Below are 20,046 nucleotides of genomic sequence, written 5' to 3' on the forward strand. Positions count from 1 at the left end.
TCCCTCCATCCCTGCAAACCGCCACTTGCTTTAAAGAACAGAACTTCATTAAATTGTGCCACTCGGTGTTTGTATCACGGTGTGGTGGGGGGGTGGAGAGTGGCGGTGGCGGGGGGGGGTTGTTGAAGGATCAGAGCTTCGCCACAGAAGAGCTATTAACTCTGCTCCGCCATCAGTGCTGTTCTCCTGCATACGAAAGCAGCAGGTTGTCACGGTGCGTTCCCACGACGACACAACACCGGGAACACTGCCAGGTAATGAGGGAGCACACACACACACACACACACACACACTCACAAATGTATACATTAAATCAAGAGCACACACACATAAACACACACACACAGAGTATTCACACAGGTACACAGAAAATACTGTAAAAACCAAAGGAGTGCACACACATACCTGCAGTGGATAAAGTATTGAGTACTTCAAATTTTAGTGAAGTAAAGGCAAAAAACTATTTGCAGCATTTTATTGTTTTAGCTGGTTGAGGTGGAGGCATTTATATTTAGTTTATACTCTTGGGTGTTTAAGTCTATAAACGCACCATATTTTAGAGGTTGATCAGATGTTTTGTGTGAAAACTCTTCAAATTAACATCAAATTATTGCTGTCAAATAAACATAGTGCGTTAAAAGTACAATATTTCCCTCTGAAATGAAGCAAAGTCATTTTAAAGTAGCATAAAATGGAATAATTAAGTACAAGTACCTTAAAATTGTACTTAGAGGTCAGTGTGTAAGATTTAGGGGGATGTGTTTGTAGAAATGGAATATAATATAAGTACGTCTTCTTGTTTTGTTACCTCAGAATGAGCTGTTTATATCTACACAGGGAGCAGGTCCTCGTCTACAGCAAGATCGCCATGTTGCACTGCCATGTTTCTACAGTAGCCCAGAACACAGAGAGCATCGCTTTGTAAGCGGAAACTGCTTTATTAAATGTTGTTAATCTAAGTATTTTTATCGGTTTAAATCACCTGGTCCGTTTGTTTTGAAGAGGAAGAGACGTCTGTGGATGATTCAGCTTCTGGTAAAAACCTCCTCAACGTCTGGATCTTAAGGCATCGGAGAAAAAAGTGTCAGCATATGGTCAAGCCACCTATCTCAAACATGCTACACAGCATCAGAGAAACTGCCTGTCAAACAGCGTCAACCCAGAGACCTTCTCGAGTCCGGATCTGAGAGGAGTCCTGCGGAGATCAGATGTGAGGACCGGCGGCCTGCTTGCTCCACTGCCATTCAGTGGCTAACAAGCAGAGCTAACTGCTAACAGATCCATTCAGCAGCTACACCATCTACAGTCAGACACATTTTTACTGCTGAATTACAGCTCACAACTCGCTCTAACGGCTGATGCTGCTACAGTGTAAGTTTTCATTTTCGTCACATCATCATCTTGTTCATGTCGTGGAAAAAAAGGTCACTGACAAAAAAAATGTTGTCACAGTTTTTGCCAACGAAATTATCATTGTTTCTATTTTATACACATCCACCTGCAACATCTAGGTTCACAGCTTTCTGACTCTGGAAAATGCCTCATGTTAAAGTTGATCTTGTCGGTGATTACACCCTGGACATGGGAGATAAATTGGGGTTTTGGCCAACGCTGCACAAAGGAAAACAAAATCATCTCACCTGTGAGGGCTTCCTCACTCTGCTGTGCATTGTACCTGTGTAGTTTCACCCAGTGGACATAAAGGCAAGAGTCCATGAAAGTTGTACATGGTGCTAACAACCTCACTGACTGACTGATTAACTAATTAGATGATCATGAACCATTACAGTCATTTATGAGGTTTAAATTCTAGCATCATCCCTGAATATCTGTCTGCTTACAGACAAAAGTATTAATAGATTACTTCTAAATAAATCGTGGTTATACAGGTCGTTATATAGTTGTAACGCTCATACATGCAGAGGATTCCAGAAAACACAAATACACATACGTACAAATATGAATACACACAGATATGACTGTGCTGAAGCAAACACACAAATACACATACGTACAAATATGAATACACAGATATGACTGTGCTGAAGCAAACACACAAATACACAAATACACAAATACAAAGGAGAACAGAGAGAGGAACAGGTTTTTTTATGTTTATCTGACTGAATAAGTTGCAGAATTGCAGCTCATAAAACACACACACACACACACACACACACACACACACACACACACACACACACACACACACGGAGGCCTGGCTGGTCTGACAGAGCCAGCTGTGCTCTCTCACTCTTCAATTAATTCTCTCTGCTGCTTTGACCTTTTCCTCCGACAGAAACAAAGAAACTGGAGGCTGCACTGCTTCACACACACACACACACACACACACACACACACACACACACACAAAGATGCAGAAACACACTCACTCAAAAAAAAAAAAAAAGGATAAAGGTGGCGGCGAAGCACAGAAGTGCACACAAACACTGCAATACTTAAAATAGTGCATGTCCTGTTTATAACGTCACATTCATCACGTGTGGTAATCATCCGTCTGTCTGAGGTCATACAAGAGTTTTTATCAAACGTCTCTGAACGAAATCAAAAATCACATCGAAACGAAATCAAATCAGTGAAGCACAGGAAGACAGTGCTTCATTTAAAGAGGTCACGATACAGAGAGATCAGGAGCCTCTGACGGTTGGTCTGTCAGTTTAGGACACCTCCACCTTTCATGTATACACTCATGTGTATGAAAGTAGATACGTCCTAGAGGGCGGAGTCAAAAGTTTCAGCTGACAGCAAACAAGGAGACAGTGGAGGAAGTCGTAATAATGTACCCTTACACAGAGGCAGCGTTGTAGACGGTGTTAGTCTGTACAGCCGTATGACGAGACATCCCGACGTGGACAGATTATTCTTTTCACTATATTACTGGTTTGTTCCATTCTGCTGTCATTCAGATTTCTTCATCATCTCCAATGGTTGTAATCTCGCTTGAGCTACACTGTAAACCCCAATCCATCCATGACATGAAATTTTAATGCAAAGTCTACACAGATGCCCCATATTGTCAAAATTACATTATCTTACTATATAATGATGAAAACTCTGTGTGTGTGTGTGTGTGTGCGTTCCACGTTTTTCTCCTCACTGACTTGGTCAATCCATGTGAAATTTGGCACAGTGGTAGAGGGTCATGGGAGGATGCCAGTGAAGCAATATTACACCAGTTGGCCAAAGGGGGGCGCTATAGCAACCCATTGAAATGTCAAACTTTGAATGGGCATATCTCATGCCCCGTATGTGGTAGAGACATGAAACTTTGCACAGAGATGCCTCTCCTCATGAGGAACACATTTGCCTCAAGAACCCATAACTTCCGCTTATATAGATTTTCCGCCATTTTGAATTGTTTGAAAAACACTTCAAATGGATCTCTTCCTAGGAAGTTTGAGCGATCTGCATGAAACTGGGTGAACATAATCTAGGGAGCAATATCTAAAGTTCCCTCTTGGCAAAAGTTGGAAAACTTCCTAAAACTGAGCTTCTATAAGGCAATGAATATTGCGGAGGGCGTGGCTCATCACATAAAGGTGTAGAACATCTCAAGGGTTTCACCCATCACCACGCACCTTTGTAGGCATATGACCACACATAATCTGAGGGGACCCCTCCATTATTGAGCCCATCAAACAAAATGGGGGCGCTAGAGAGCTCATTTCTTATCTAGGCCTAACCGCCATATGGATTTTTACTAAACTTGGTAGATATGTAGAACAGGACGCCTCAAGGTGACTGGAGAAATTTAACTCTAATTGGCAACTGGGTGGCGCTATAACAACAGAAAAATGCTTCAAAATGGCTAAAATGCGACCGATCGCTGTGGCTCCCCCTGTGGACCAATGTTGGTGTTGTTTCTAATGTTTGGTATGACTAAGTCATGGTATGGTATGCTGTACATAATCACGGAAACTGTCAGTGTGTCATTCTGTCAGTCAGTCATTCTGTCTGTCCCACGTTTTTCTACTCACTGACGTGGTCAATCTATGTGAAACTGCACATAGGCATTGAGGACTGGCATAGGTAGAAGGTGACAAAGCTACCAATGGCTATGGACTAGTAACTTTATATTCACAAACTCATTCCTTGTGAGCCTGACATATTTTTGTTAAGTTTAGTCAACAATTTTTGAGTTAATTTGAAGAAAGTGTGTATAGCTGATTTCGCCTAATTAGTTCAAGGCCAATGAACAAGAGCATGAAGAAAACTGTGGTCTAAATCACTCACGTTATCCATTACACAGGGATTCATGTTTATGTGTTTCACAGTGGTTCTAAGTTAAGTCTACAGTTAGTGCACAGACTCTGGAAATCTTAGACTGTTGAAAAGAAAGGTATACTGAGAGATGAAATAGAGATTTGTTTGTATGATCATCTGACATGAAATCAAATGCTCAAATGACAAAAAAAAAATGCTAACCTGACAAAATTTCCTTCAGACGAGGGTTATGTGACACATTTATTTTATGTTTGGTGAACTCAAAACTTTTATGTTACTGTGTTGTGTTAAACTAAAAGTTTTGAGTGCAAGCTGTTTGAAAAAATGTTCAAGTTGAGCGAGTGATACACTACACTGCCTCACTACTTCATTATGAGCAAATGATTTTTGAGGTCAGTTTAGGATTGTGACCGAAAGCTGTGCTCTTCCAGCCCTCTAATGACTGCTCTGCGGTTTATGCAACAGGATCCTTCCTGTTGGTTATTGGCGAGATATTTCATGTTGGCATATTTCATGCTGGTGACTGTGTGTCATACTTGAGGAGCAAACTTAAGGTGCTTTGTGCAACTGACCTCTGGGATTTAAGGTTGTAGCGGTTCCATAAGAGTCTCCTATCAGAAGTCAGGACAAACTGGAAAGCTCTGGAAATCCTGCTAAGTGGCTAACTTCTTACACATAAACACAGCAGCTGGATTTATATTTAAATATTGGAAGTCCCAAACAAATAAATAACCATTAACTAACATCACGGTGACTGAGCTTGCTGGGCAAACAGACGGGCACATTTCTGAAAATAAAAGCTTCCTCCAGATTAAAGAAAAGGAAGAACCTTACCTCGACTCGTCTTTTCTCTTCGCAGCTCCACAGCCGAGCTCAAACTGAGCAGATTTGTGTTTTTGCTTGTGTAAATGGTCCAATTTGTCCTAAAGTCAGGTTGGAGTTTGTTACCTTCCAGGCTCAGCGCCAGGTACAGCAACACGTCAGGTTCTGCCTGTTAAATATAAAGGAAAAAACCTATTCTCGCTGTTATTGATCTCTGATTCAAAAGAGGCCAAAACAAATATTTTCTGTCTTTTCTTAAAGTCCAGTCAGACAGTCAGCTGTCTGTCCGCTCATTCTTTATGCGTCCTTTATTCCCTCCAGTCAGCAGTTTAAACCTGCATCACAACAGACAGGCTCCTGGGTTGTGTTGTTAAAGGAACAGTCCACCCAAAGACAACATAAATTATATACAGTACTCAAAGCTCTCTGTGGTCCCAGTAAAAGTTTTCTTTCAAATGGCATTAAGGAGAGCAGAGCATCTGAAAAATAAAATCATATCAGTCCAAAAAAGAGACAACAAAAAAAGAAAAATTCCTGTGCAACATTATCATACTGTCTCGTACCCATCTGTGGGCTCAAGGAAATCCAACACAGTCAGTCGGTCTTTGTAGAGTGAGGACACCCAGGCTGGTAACTTTGCTTACATTGTCATGTGGTGGTTTCTGCCAAACCATTCCAACTCTGACCTCATCACGTATCAACGTTTGGTCATTCACTTTCCACATCAAGATATGACGTGCACAACCCGGTCTCTGCCACTTGGGCAGTGACTTCTGGCGTCAGACACAGACGAGAAAAGCCTTCCTTTAATGTCGGCATGACACCTGGCCGGTCGCTGTTATAGTTTAACATTGCCTGGCTGCATGAGGGAGAAACCCAACGGTACAAGAATGAAATTTAAGGCAGCAAAAGTCAGAGTGAGGCGGGCGCAAATTCATGTTTTTTTCCTTCAACAACAAACACACATGGCTATGTTTTCCCAACACACGAACGTGGTTGGGTTTAGGAAAAAAGAACAGGGTTTGGCTTTACAGACTTACGGACACTGAACACTGATTTCATGTGTGAAGGTCCCTGGTTGTTGGACCCACTGACCACCACTCACACTCACCCTACTCAGACTTTTGCCCCCCTAACTTACGTTGTTGTCCCGCTGCATTTCCTCTTGATGCCATAAGGCGACCTGTCGTGCATCTCATAGACATGAAAGGATGGCTTTGGTGTCTGACGCCGGAATCTTAAGTGCTATATTGTAGGCAACTGGACTTGCTTGAGGTTCTTGAAGATGTTTCACATCTCATCCAAGAGTCTTCTTCACTTCTAACAGAGTTGCAGGCTTTAAACTCTGCGGGTGTGGACCCTTAGAGTCGTTGACCCACTCGGCCATCATGAGTGTCCTTAAGGTGCGGACACACCAAACCGACAAAGAACTAGCGGTGACGAAAGCCAACTGTTGCGTCGTCTACGTCGCCTCACGTCGCCCTGTGTCAGTTGCATTTGAACACACTACACGGACTACATCCGACGGCCAAGTGGCACGTACGTTCTGCGCCTGCGTGAGAGAGAGCGGAGTGAGAGAGTGGTACATCCTGTCAGCCGAGGGGTTTCCTATCTGTGCAGCCGAGCACCGCAGCACCTCCACGGACTATTACATCCAGACGGTCCCGGTGTTTCCTCCGCAGGTTCCACTTCACTCAGCTGCCCGATAAACCCGCTGCTTCTTCCCACTTTAACCTGAATAACAAACCAGGGCTCGGTGCTCCGGTTGGATCCAAACGGAGAGCCGGGGCTAGCTCAGAGGCTAGCGGAGGCTAACTGGCTGTGCTTCCCTCCGGTCATGCTGCGGCTAACGCTCCGCTAGCCGCTCCCAGCTAGCTCCGGTTTGTTATTCAGGTTAAAGTGTGAAGAAGCAGCGGGTCTGTGGGGCAGCTGAGTGAAGTGGAGCCTGAGGAGGAAGCACCGGTTAGCCCGGTTTCACTACAGGCAGATTCACCCGCTACAGGGGCGAGGAAATAAAACCTGAACAGCCAATCAGAGTGATCTCTCTCACCGACAAGCTCCGCCGCGGATTCAACATGCTCAATCGGCTGAAAAGCCACTGAAGTGCGGACGGTGCAGGACACGTGGCAAAAACTAGGCCAACAGACACTCATTGACGGCCCGACTTTGGTCGACGGCCGACCGCTGGCTTGGTGTGTCAGGGCCTTTAGGGTTAAATGGCAGTCACTACCCAAGCGCTGGTATTAGACGACTTCTGAAAGAGGTCGGGTTGATGCAAAAGGTGCGTCAGTTTATAATGCTGCCAGACAGTGTCAATTTGAAACACCACTGGTAAAAACAAGAGCTGGAAAGTCCCTATAGGGTGGGAGGATCCAACAAACCACAGACACAGGAGGCTGCTATCCGCTTCCTGTATGAACGTAGAGCCAAACCGTGATGTTTTTTTCTACATTTAACCACATGCTCTTGTTGCACGAGGAAATAAATGTAACTATGAGGTGTGTGCAGCTAATGAGCAGAAACTATATGTCCTGTGAAACAGAAGTGTATTTTGAGAAGACACAATGCACGTTACAAGTGTAAACTGACATGGTGTCGTAAATATGGTAATTTATATGAAATAACAATATGGTTTTATGGATATAATCTATTAGTTAATTGTCATGAAAGGATATTTTTTTTGTCTTGAGGTTATTTGTTATTATTGTATGTAAATATATCCTTGACAGGCCACAGGCTGCTGTTAGATTTGGCCCGTCAGTTTTTACAGTGCAGTCTCTCAGCCAGTCAGTCAGCAGCTGTGCAGCGCTGTCACACTTCATCAAAGCTCCATCACCAATGATAATGTGACCTGGCCGACTCAGCACCGCCACTCCCTGCTGCCCAGAATATTGGCAAGTGTCAGATAGCCAATAGATTTATGTATGCAAATCAGCCCGATCAATACCGTCTGCCACGGCCCGAGATCTACAACCACACCACATCGCCTGGAATATTTCCTGTCAAATAAAATCCTGTGGCAGAGCAGAGGGAGGGCAGAAAAAAAACTTAATATGAAAGGAAAAATGATTCGGAGAAGAAGAAGAGGAGGAGAGGAAAAGTGGAGATATGATGAAGAAGGTTCGCTGTCAATGAGACGGCAGACAGCCAATCATCCAAGAGAATAAATCAGTGCAGGGCTGTCATTGGAGGAGGGAGGAGCAGTGAGAGGACACGAGGAGGTTTAACTGTCACAGTGCAAACACGTGTACGTCATCATGTCACAGTGTTTTCTTTACACAGTCTGTTTGTCTCATTTCAGCAGTGCAATCAGGTACATGACTGCAGTTACTCCAAAGGTTACAGACAGGAAACAGAAATTGATTTATTTTATCTTTTATTTTGTAAGCAGAGAAAAAAGAAGTTTTTTTCTAATGTTACGCAGTTTACCAAATGTTAACTGATGTGAGACAAACAGTGTCGCTACAGTCTCTACTGAAAGATGCAAAACTACATACTGTGCCTCAGAAAGTTCGGTTTGTCATTGTGCATAGGTGTTATAATATTTCTACATGTTTATATAGGTATATGTTTTTATTGTGTTGGTGTTCCTGTAACTTTTTCTCCCTTGAAAAAACATTTGTTGATCTCAGCATGACTTACCTGGTTCAAAATGAGTTAGATAAAATTTGAAAAATACATATAAACAGAGAGGGATGTATTTTTTCTATTTTTATGAATTAAATATGAAATCTTTTACATTAATTATCAAGTTGCATATTCTCAAAGTCGTATTCAAATGTAATATTTTTTGGTTATTGTCCTAACTCACATCTGACTGGAATGGTCCAATCAATGGTGCAAAATACAAACTGTATTTCAGAAATGTATACAGTTTATTCACATTCAGTATTTAATAATACATATCTTTTGTTCTTGTAAATTAAAAATGTAATCTTTTACATTAATTATCAAATAATATAATTTCAAACAATGTATTCATATACAATATTTTTTGGTTATTATTCTTACTCAAATCTGACTGGAAAAGTTTGACTTTATATGACAAAAACCTACCAAAAAAATATTTTTAATTTAATAAACAACTCAGTAAGTTGATTTTTAAAATGACGACGACCAATGACTTTTTTGCAGTATGAATTTTTCCTGTTAAGTTGTTACACATTTAATATTTTAATGTCATATGTATGGTTTTTCTTTGTGTGTGTGTCTCGTAAAATGTTGATGCTGTATCTGTATTAGCAGTATTAGTGTAAACATTAAAAAGATATTGCAATATTGAATACAAACCTAAAGAAAATAATGTGATTTTCTTTCCTGAAATGTTTTGAAAACATAAATAATCCCTTTAGTATAATAATTTCATTTAAACTCTTGATTTGTGATTTTTTTTATTTTATTTAGTTGAGCATATAAAATGCAACCTTCTAATCTCTTTTATAGTCATGAAAATAAATAAATAAATAAATAATAATTTTAAAAACAAATACATATTGACATAATTGTAAAGCAAAGCATCAATAATATTTTAGCCATAAAATTATTTATTTATTTTTATGATATAAAGCACTTTGAGTTGCTCTTGCTGTATGAACTGTGCTTTACAAATAATAATAATATCATTATTATCATTGATGATATTCTGACTGAACTTTTGTGAATGTGGTTTTGATGCTTTAAAGCATTTCAGGTAATGAGTTGTAATAGAATCTTTCATTTTAAGATAACAGTGTTGATTTAAACAGAGCCGCTGCTCCTCCATCACCTCCTCCATCACCTCCTCCATCACCTCCTCCATCACCTCCTCCACCTTCCAGGAAAAGGCCAGACTAAGCACAAGGAGAGGGGTCGGGTGGGGGTGGAGAGGAGGGGGCATGTCGGTCGCCTGTCGGCGTGGCAGCAGCCGCCGTGTCACCGCCTCCCCCGTGGGAACCGCCCGTCAAACGGAAAGGTTGTGCCACATCTGCATAATCATTACCACGGCGACAGAAAGTCATTCTGGGAAACAATCAATGTTGTTTTAAGGGATCTTAAAAAAAAACAAAAAGACAGAAAAAAAGGGTTGAAGTGTCTTAAAGAAGATCAAGTGTCTCGGCCGGACGAACGGCAGCGCTGGCAGTTTTACCAGAAGCTTCGGAGCGCCTCTGAGGTTTTTAGAGACAAACACTTGGAACCTGTTTTTCAGTAAAACACACAGAGCGAATCAGCGCTGAGCTCTGCCAGCACACCAAGGAAACGCTGCACGACTTAACCTCTGTGCCGTGTGGCTGCTCTACAAAATCTGAAATAACACAGTGTTCTATTACAGCTTCTGGTCTATTGGTATTATGTTGTGTCTCTTCTATATTCATACGTACAGTAAGCCTATAAATCAGCATGTTTAAGGGTGCTTTCACACCTGCCCTGTGGGATCCGGTTCAATCAAACTCAAGTTCATTTGCCCCCTCAGTGTGGTTCATTTGTGCAGGTGTGAACACACCAAAACAAATGAAACTCTGGTGCGGTTGGTTTGTGGTGAGAAGGTGTTCCGACCTGGATGTGAAGCAACTGCAGTCACATGACACATTGTTTGGGTTAAACATGAGCATGTTACAGTCCTGGAGGATTATTAATGTGCACCTCCTCCTGTACTGCCTTAATATGCACATTCAGCACATCCAATGCATCAAAACATTGTTTTCTAGTTGGAGCCGCATTTGCCTCGTTTTCAAACTGTATGCTTTGACTAAAATGAACAATGACAGCAATATAGTCCACGATGAGCAGCGCTAAAATCAACCTGCGTAGTTGTCCCTCCATTGTGACATTAGAAAGTGTCACATTTATCTTGCAAGTGTACTCTTCTTCAACGTTTGCTTTACTTCCTGGATTTTTCCCACATGGAAATTCTGACCAATCAAGAGCAGCTTTCTCACACAAGGCATTTGATCTGGTCCTCTTGTAAATGCTGCCGTGAGAACACCAACCAACTCTAGGCAATTATACAACTTTGGAACAACATGAGTCCCTGATTCAGACCAGGGGAGACCACTCTAGGGCTGACAGCAGCCTAACCAAACCTTTAGCATCTGCGTAACATTTGATCCAGTCCAGGTCACATCCAGGCCAATACATTTGTGTCTTAAAGGTTCAGTGCGCAGGCTTTAAGGGGATGTTTTGGCAGAAATGGAATACAGAATAATAAGTATGTTTTCTTTAGTGTATAATCTGAAAAAAAGAATCGTTGTGTTTCGTTACCTTTGAATGAGCCGTTTATATCTACATGAGGAGCAGGTCCTGGTCTACAGAGATCACAAAGTTCAACACCATGTTTCTACTGTAGCCCAGAGCAGACAAACCAAACACTGGTTCGATTAAACACGTTCGAACACATGAGCTTGGCCAGGAACAAGGAGGTTTGTGAGACAGCTGGTGAAGAGACGGATCAGCCCAGACGGCCCGTAGAAACATGGATGGATATCTTGACAGTCCACTGACATGCCGGCCCACCGAGATTTGTTCGGGTAAGCCAGATGGCCAGCACGTCAATATTTTCACAAGGCTGTATTCTTTAACGGTTATGTCCAAGTTGAAATATGGACTTGCTAAAAGTCTAGTGTGTGGGATTTAGTGCCATCTAGTGGTGAGGTTGCAGACTTCAACTGACTGAAACTTTTCCTGTGTTGTGCCAAGAACTATGAAGAGAACTACAATGGCTGAAAAAGCGAAGAGCCCGGTCTAGAGCCAATATTTGGTTTGCCTGTTGTGGGCTACTGTACTACTACTACTCTGTGGAGGAGAACCCGTTACATATGGACTGAACAGCTCATTTTAAGGTAACAAAAACACAGCGATTCTTAGTTTCAGGTGATTAGACACTTAAGAAATCATAGTATTTTCTGTTTCTGACAATACGTCCCATGAAATGCAACACACTGGACCTTTAACTGCAAACTGAACCCTGTATTCTTTAACTGTTGTGTCCTATCTGAACTCTTTAATCTCCACTTGTTATGCCCTGACTAAATGCTCTTTGTTTTTAAAAAGAAGATAAAAGGAGGAGATGAGGAGTGAAAAGGAAGGTATGAGTAAGAAGAGGCAGAGGACGAGGAGTAAGAAAAACAAGAGCGCTGAGACGAGGAGGAGTGAGGAAGAGAAAGAAAAAACAACAGCTCTGTGACAAGAAAGAGGAGATGAAGAGAGGAGACAAAAAGGAGGAAGATGAAAGAAGAGCGGAGGGGGAAAGAAGTGAGAAGGAGACAGGAGGTAAAGGATGGTGATGAAGAAGCAAAGGGAAGAAGTTGAAAAAAAGAGGAGGGAAGGAGGAGAAAGGAGAGGAAGGAGAGGGTCCTCCTCTATCAGCAGATAAGAGGCAGAAATGGATGAATCCTATTGGCCGGCGAGCCTCTTCCAGCCTCTTATCTCCTCGCCTTCATGAACTCAGGACACATTTCATAGAAATTTGCGAAATCAGGAAAGCTGGGTATCGTGTCATCTATCACCGGGCGACACCGGCCCATACATCCTCCCGGCTTCACAATAAAAGCCACAATTGACACTTTTTGGGGGGGTTCTTAACAATTATATGCTGCAGCAGCTACACGGCAGCTTTGGGTTTCTTGTTTGTTGTTTTCAAGGTCAAACAAACTTGGGTTGAATTCAGGACTTCCAGGCGGCTTTAAAAACGACCAAAGTCTCTTATAAATCAGCCGCTCGCTGTCTGTGAACCATGTGTTGAGGAGGAAAGTTTGACTGTGGTTGTTTCTGATGCATCAAATGAGATCAAATATGACAGAAGGTTTGAGCTGGAGAGAAGAGAACAGACAAAAGGACGGTGTGGGAACGACAGCACAGAAACGTTCTCAAACAGAACCCTGAAACAACAACGATGTTTGAGCTAATGAACACTTTGTGCACACAGATTAGAGACAGGAATCATGACTGTACACGGAAGAAGAGGAGTGATGGGTGAGAGAGAAAGAAAAAGAGGAACAAAGCAAAGGCCTGAGAAAACAAAGATACACATTACCAAGACTTCATTTTTGTAGTGTGTGTGAATAATTGGGGTGTTCTAGGTTAGGCACCTTAGTTCTAGGGTTACAGTCAGAGGCGACCCCAGAAGTTCTTCATAAGATGGGGCCACTTAAAATCTTGGGGTGGGACACCGTGAATTTCGGGAATTCTGCTACACTGTTGTACTGAAAACTATGCCAATATGGAGAGTTAATAATTGCATACTGATGTACTTTGGGTTCTTATGTTATAGGTACTAATTATCAGATGTGTTTAGACGAATACTGGTACAATTAACATTTTGAATTTTACAAGAATTCTGCTGTAATGTGTTATTTCTCTATATAAGTTATTTGATCCATTGTTCGTCAAATAGACTGGTTTTCCTTTTACTTAACTCCATTAATTTGACGGAGTGATTGTAAGGAAGAAAACTGGGAATAAGCCTTCTGAAAGTCAGGGGAGACTTGTGTTTACCCACAGAACCCATTTTTATTCAAGTATCTTAAAGGGATAGTGCACCCAAAAATGAAAATTCAGCCATTATCTACTCACCCATATGCCGAGGGAGGATCCAAGGGGAGAGGAGGTAGCAACACAAGCTACAGGCTACAATGAGGCTAAAAACAGAGTTCAAATGACGTTTTTCCAAACAACTTTTTATGTCGGGGCTTCAGGACACTTGGATCACTACCAGATGCTGCGCTAGACTTTTTTGTCGCCGGTCATTTTGACCGACAGGGTCATAAAAATCCAGTCGTAATCTATTTTTACTGGTCATTTTAATTTTTGTTTTTAAATGATAATAAAGATATTCAAAGACATTTAGTTTTCATTCGTTCGTTTTTAATAAATTCAACAAGCAAGTTATAAAGTGTGCATTAATAAGGACATGAATGAAAAGATGAACAGAAATCCACACACCCGTGCCATTAGGCTTCGCCCTGGACACACCGGACAGCACTAATGCGTCCGTTGTGTCCAGGGCGTTATGTAGTTATGTCTGTAGGCTCGGTGACACAAAATTAAAATTGTAATGAAGTGATTATGGTATTGAAAAATGTGTTTGGTTATGCACTGTTGTGTTATTTTAAATTATAAACACGGTATTTTCTCCTCACGTTCCTCACTCAGTGTGTGCTGTTATTTTATTTTGAAAATTGGCCGGATTCTCTCTCTCGTCTTTTCTGTGTCCGACTTCCTGTTTGGTATGATCTGCTCGATCCAGCTTGACAGAAGCGTTCACGGCTCCCGTGAAAAATAGACCAGACACCAAACTGAAGCGTTGCCTCCGCGGGCGCTCCGCTCTGCTCAGCGGCCTGTGTGGACAGTCAGATAGGTTAACATGGGCGCCGATTGAAAACTGCCTCCGCTGCTGGGCGCCGTGCCTCGGTTCCGCATCCGGTGTGTCCAGGGTGTTATGTCAACAACGCTACATGAAGCAGATGAATGACCTTTTCTCTGCAGTGTGAAAACGGCAGCCACTTAAACCACTGACTGTGCACTCCGCCGCCAAGTGGGCAGGGGTGGTAATTGCAAATGGTCAAAATGACCGACGGCCTTCAGATTTTCCGGTCATTGTTGTAAAAAAACGGTCAATGACCGAGAATATCCAGTTAACGTGACCCCTGATCACTACGGACGAGCAGTATGGAGATATTTTGTGGTTTCAATGATGTGTTTTTGGACGTTTGAATCTGGGGCGCCGTCAGCCTCCATTAGGTGGAGTTGTGTTGCTACCTCCTCTCCCCTTGGATCTCTGCAAGTGATGTGAGGACTCTAAAACTTCACCTGAGCCTCCCTCGGCATATGGGTGAGTAGATAATGGCTGAATTTTCATTTTTGGGTGCACTATCCCTTTAAGATGAGAGTTGAAGGAACCCATTTGAAAGAAGCCATGCCAGTTGTTCCCTCGCCAAAATTTAGCCTGAAAGGACCTTTGCTCTGCCGCGCAGTAATCGCGTTCCCCCTAAAAAAGGAAAGCATTTTTAAAGGCGGTTGCTTCCGCTGTGGTCCATGGCTGTGATGCCAAGCACATGCTCATTGAACACTGGCAGAAGTGCGAGCTAGCTTGTCGTCGCATACTTTTAGCAAGACAACAGAAGTCACTGAAGTGACCAAAGATTAATGCATATTGGCAATTTCCCAGTCATCTGAAGTTTGGTTCTGCCAACACACGCATGTGGTAAGGTTTAGGCAGCGAGCTGGAGTATCGTCCTATGACATTTAGATCCACTGTTTGGACAGTTAGTCGCAGAGACAATGGACAGAAAGATTAGTGGATCAGACGGAAACTGTGTGTCTGTGGAAACATGTCAAGCAGTCATTTATGACGGAAGTCCCTCTCACAGTCTTTAAGCAGCTTCTCACAGCAGAATCAGGTTTTGCTGAAACAATAACTGATGCTAAGTCCATTCATTGTGGCTGCCCCGTATTAACGATCACAAGCTGCAGTTGTTCAGGAATTATCAACCGCTCCAGCAGTTGAGCGCTCCACCGATGGATGGACCTCCAGCGCTACAGAGAGCTACTTAACAGTGACGGCCCACAACATCACTCCCAAGTGGGAAATGAAAAGTCCGTTCCTGCAAACTCAGCCCCTTAATGAACAGCATCAGAGCACACATCTGGCAGAGAAACTAAAGGAGGAAGTATCAGAGTGGAAACTGAAGAAACCAGGGACAAGTACTGCAATCATGACCGACAAAAAACATTGTCAGTGCTTTCTGTGAAGCTTGACTGCGTCCAACAGAAGGATGCTTTGAGCTCACTATACATTTAGCATCAAGGGAAGAGAAACAAGTGCCCCGACTCCTCAGAAGAATCAGACAGGTTGTGTCCTCTTCCACCTCAGAACTGCTGCATGTTTTGGAAAAGGTGATCCTGAAGAAACTAAAACACTTCCTCGTTCATGACTTTCCCACACGCTTAAACTCCAGTAATGACATGATTCCTTTTAACTTGGAGAAAGCGATCAACAAAAAAGATGTTCATGTGTCTGATCAGGATGTGATCCTAGCACACCTTCAGTTCCAATGATTCTACCTCTCAAAAAGATCATCCTGAAATCCACAGAACCGAATGCTGGAGACAAGGACGCCATTTCCCTCAACTGCAACCCTCTTGCATTGTCAGTCAAAGTATCCTCATCTTGCAAAGTTAGCAAATGCTTCCTTTTTGTACCAACTACCTCTGTCCCAGCCCGAGGGTGTTTTTAACAGCTGGAGACACATCTGCCGTCTCTCCAGACTTTGTGGACCATCTAATTTTTCCGAAAATAGAGGAGTAAAACTTGGAGTAGTCTTGGTTGACTTTGCTTACACTTGACCTCAATGTTAGAAGCTAAAAGTGCACTGCTAGCTTTAGTTATAAGTATACAGGTCACAGTCTAACGATGGACAATTCCTGACATGTGCGTTAATTAATAAACATCTACCAATCGTAAAGGTCGGTAGTTTGATCCCTGGCACTTTGAAGTGTCAAAGCAACCTGGTCTCACTCCGAAGCTGTCAAAAACTGGTGCTTGGTCAGTGACTTCCGGCATCAACTTCAGCGTGTTACATGCATTGTCTGTTTTCAAAATACACTTCTGTTTTCACAGGAAATGTACAGTTTGCATACAGTCTCTTTCAAAATAAAAGCACTACGTCGCTACAGCACTGCAAATTGATGTTTTTTTCCCTTCAACAACAAACACATGTGGTTAGGTTTAGGAAAAAAGAACAGGGTTTGGCTTTACAGTCTTAAAGGAAGCAAACACAGGCTCCCGGGTGAAAGTCGGTGGTTGTTGGACCCATTGACCACCCTTCCCACTTGCCTTACTTGAACTTCTCTCACTTTAAAGATATTTTTTTGGGCATTTTGCCTTTATAGATAGGATAGTCAAGCGTGAAGGGGGGAGAGAGAGAGGGGGGATGACATGCAGCAAAGGGCCACAGGCTGGATTTGAACCTAGGCCGCTGCGGCAACAGCCTTGTACATGGGGCGCCTGCTCTGCCACTAAGCCACCGACGCCCCGAACTTCTCCCGCTTTAACTGTAATTGTTGCCCCGCTGTGTTTCCCCGTGATGCTGCCGGCCGCTGTTAAACAACAATGCCGACCGACTGCACATCATGCCAACATGAAAGGATGGCTTTTTTTTTTGGTGTCTGACACTGGAAGTCGCTGACCAGGCGCCAGTTTTCAGCGACTTCAGAGTGAGACCGGGTTGGTAAAAATGCAAAGGCGGCATAAAGAAGGGACTTCATAGCGGCCCTATAGCGCCATCTCTGTGTAAAAAGGGCTCTAGTTTCTTGTGAGCTCATGTGGGTTTGACCCTTTGGTTTATTTGAATTTAAGTGTTTATTCATGTTGTTTGTCTGTAACTGAGCGTGCACGGGACGTGAATTGCTGCATGTTCCAAACGTTTTTTCACAAATATACTTCTGAGTATTTCTGTGTGTGTGCAACCAGTAAAGTTTGAATTAAGTCCTGTATGGCATCTCAGATGTCCGTGTGTGTGTGTGTGTGTGTGGCAGCACTGTGCATGACAAACTGGTCCAATTTCAGGCGTGTCGCGGCGGCCGGCTGATATTTGTCTCACTGGCGTTGTTGTTGTTGTTGCAGCCCTTCCTTCCTCCTCCTCCTCCTCCTCCTCTTTTTAGTTTCCCCTCAGATTTGAATCGGCAGGGGGGCCGCGGTCTGTTCCCCCTCTGACAGCGCAGAAATAATTACAGTACAACCTTCCCCCCTCGCTCGCTGTTATATTAGCCCTCTTATCAGGCTGCTGAGGGGGGTAGTTGATCAACTAAGGTCACTGTATCCTGACCACAGCACAACAGCTACACCGCCATTTGGAGATATGATAAATAAAAGCCGGGGGTTACGCTGCAACAACACTGTTATCTGCTACAGAGTGCTTTTTGTTTCATTCTCTTCCCTCCCCACACCTCGTCTGTGTTCTCCGGAGAAAAGAGGAGAAAGTTAAAGTAGCCGATGGAGAGAATATGGAAACCTGAGAACGCCTGGTGAAAATGATGAGCTGAAATAATAAATACCTCGGCACGATTTTGAAGCTTAAACAGAGAAGCTGCACTTTGTGCTGTGTTTTATTTATTTCCTGACCGTGCAGTGATAGCGTGAGAGGTTAGGAGGGGGCCGGCTGTGGTTGTAAATGCAGCTACATTATTCTAAAAACGGGTCGGAGACAGCAGCGCTGGTGTGAGCGGAGATAATAGATGCACCTACATTATCCTGAAGTGGCGGGGAAATTGAGGGGTTAGGAGGGTGAGCAGAACAGATGTGCCTACATTATTCTAAAGCCAGATTGATAGCGACGGGGGGTCGAGACGCAGAGTGTAAAAATAAATACATCTCCATTATACTGGAGTCATGTGAGAGCGAGAGGTTAGAGTGAGCGGGGAAAACAGATGCAGATGCATTATTCTGGAGTCAAAGTGAAAATTTTAGAGGTGGAGGTGAAGCTGGAAAAGTGGATGCACCATTACTCTTCAGTTTAAGTGATAGTGGGAGGTTAAGGATGCAGGTTTACCTACATTATTCTCAACCTGAAAGAGACAGGAAGAGCACAGTGTGAATGGAGCTGTGTTCAGGAGGAGGGGAGGACTTAGAGGGTGAACTACAGCCTGATAAGAGCAAAGGCCACAAGGACTGTCAGGTTTTATTCACATTCATGGGAGAAAATCAAATATTTGATCTTGATTCCCGAAATTCATAACCGAGGAAAAACCTTGTTCTTCTGCAGGAGGTGTTTGTAAAATGCACCCTTACAATCTGTTGCTAGTTAGTGAATAAAAGCCCCCAAACTATCATCGGGTTGGGAAAAAAATCGTGATAAAGATCAGGCTGTTTGCTGATTTTTAACAACACAACGGCCTTACAGCTCATTAAAGCGGGATTTATACTGACTTACTTACCTATGCATGTTTCCTACGCCGTTGTGAGCATTCATACTCATGCGGTGGTGTGTCTGTGTCACTCTGCAGTTACACCTCCAAAGCAGTAGTCTGCGGTGGGGTTTCTGTGAAGTGCTGTAAAGTCTAGTTGATTCAAAACACACATTAAACACACATTAAACATGGCTTAGTAGAGACAATTTTAAACACAAGTACACAAATCAGCTTCACTATAACTCGCAGCATTCACAGACAAACACTTGTCTTTATCTGGACACATTTCCCCCACCAATACAACATGCTAACATTATTAGCACAAATCTATGGCATTTTACATTGTATAAATTAGCCTAGCAGCTAGCAGACTTTTCCTCTCCTCATATGAAGCCAGGGACAACAGCAACATTTAACAAAGGTGACGTTACAAAATTCAGCTCCATTACAGCTCACAAGGTTCACTGACAAAACAACCGTCCAATATAACATGCTAACGTTATTACCTTTTGTTGCCTGTAGCCTTTGACTCCGCCCTCTAGTGCCATCTGTTGGATCTATCTGTCCTGACATAAAGGACACATGGTAGTATGTAGGCAGTGACGTTAACAACGATTGAGTTATCTATTTATGCACGTAAAGGGAGAATAAATGAGCCCTTAGGGCCGTTTCATAGTTGATGGAAAGGCACGCAAGATGCATTGTCCGCCATGATGCGTGCTTGCGCCTCAAAATGTGTTGTCCATTTTTTTTTTTTGATACACGACGCAGCAACGCGTGTAATACCATGCGTTGCCAGCGGGGGTGATAATGAAAGCGACGCACTTGAAGTTAACCACTTTTTGTTATTCACAGAAGAAGCAGGTATGAAATATGGCGGGTGAGGAGGAAAAACTTTGCAAACTTGTACGGGCACACCCCCATTTATGTGACAGTTCTAGTGCCCTGCACTCTGATAAAATAGCAGCACTAGCTAGCCGGAATGTACCGGTGACTCTGCTACCACCTATTGCGCGAGCGATGTATTGCATTTCAAGTCGCCCGCGTCGCTTGCGTTCAGTGTATTGACTATGAAAGGAAGTGCGTTGCTCATGTCGC

The 20,046-nt window shown here is 42.9% G+C and overlaps 1 long non-coding RNA gene across 1 annotated transcript; it reads right to left on the reverse strand.

The window, feature by feature from the left end:
* Nucleotides 1–789: 789 nt before the first annotated feature.
* LOC125890838 (uncharacterized) lies at nt 790–19,068 on the reverse strand. Its single transcript, XR_007449588.1, has 4 exons — nt 18,976–19,068; nt 5,080–5,236; nt 983–1,060; nt 790–887 (listed from the first exon to the last, which is right to left on the reverse strand). It is a non-coding gene; the product is annotated as an uncharacterized LOC125890838 (long non-coding RNA).
* Between the last annotated feature and the right edge of the window lie 978 nt (nt 19,069–20,046).

This window comes from Epinephelus fuscoguttatus, linkage group LG6, assembly GCF_011397635.1.
Source record: "Epinephelus fuscoguttatus linkage group LG6, E.fuscoguttatus.final_Chr_v1".
In the NCBI taxonomy this organism is placed as follows: domain Eukaryota; kingdom Metazoa; phylum Chordata; class Actinopteri; order Perciformes; family Serranidae; genus Epinephelus; species Epinephelus fuscoguttatus.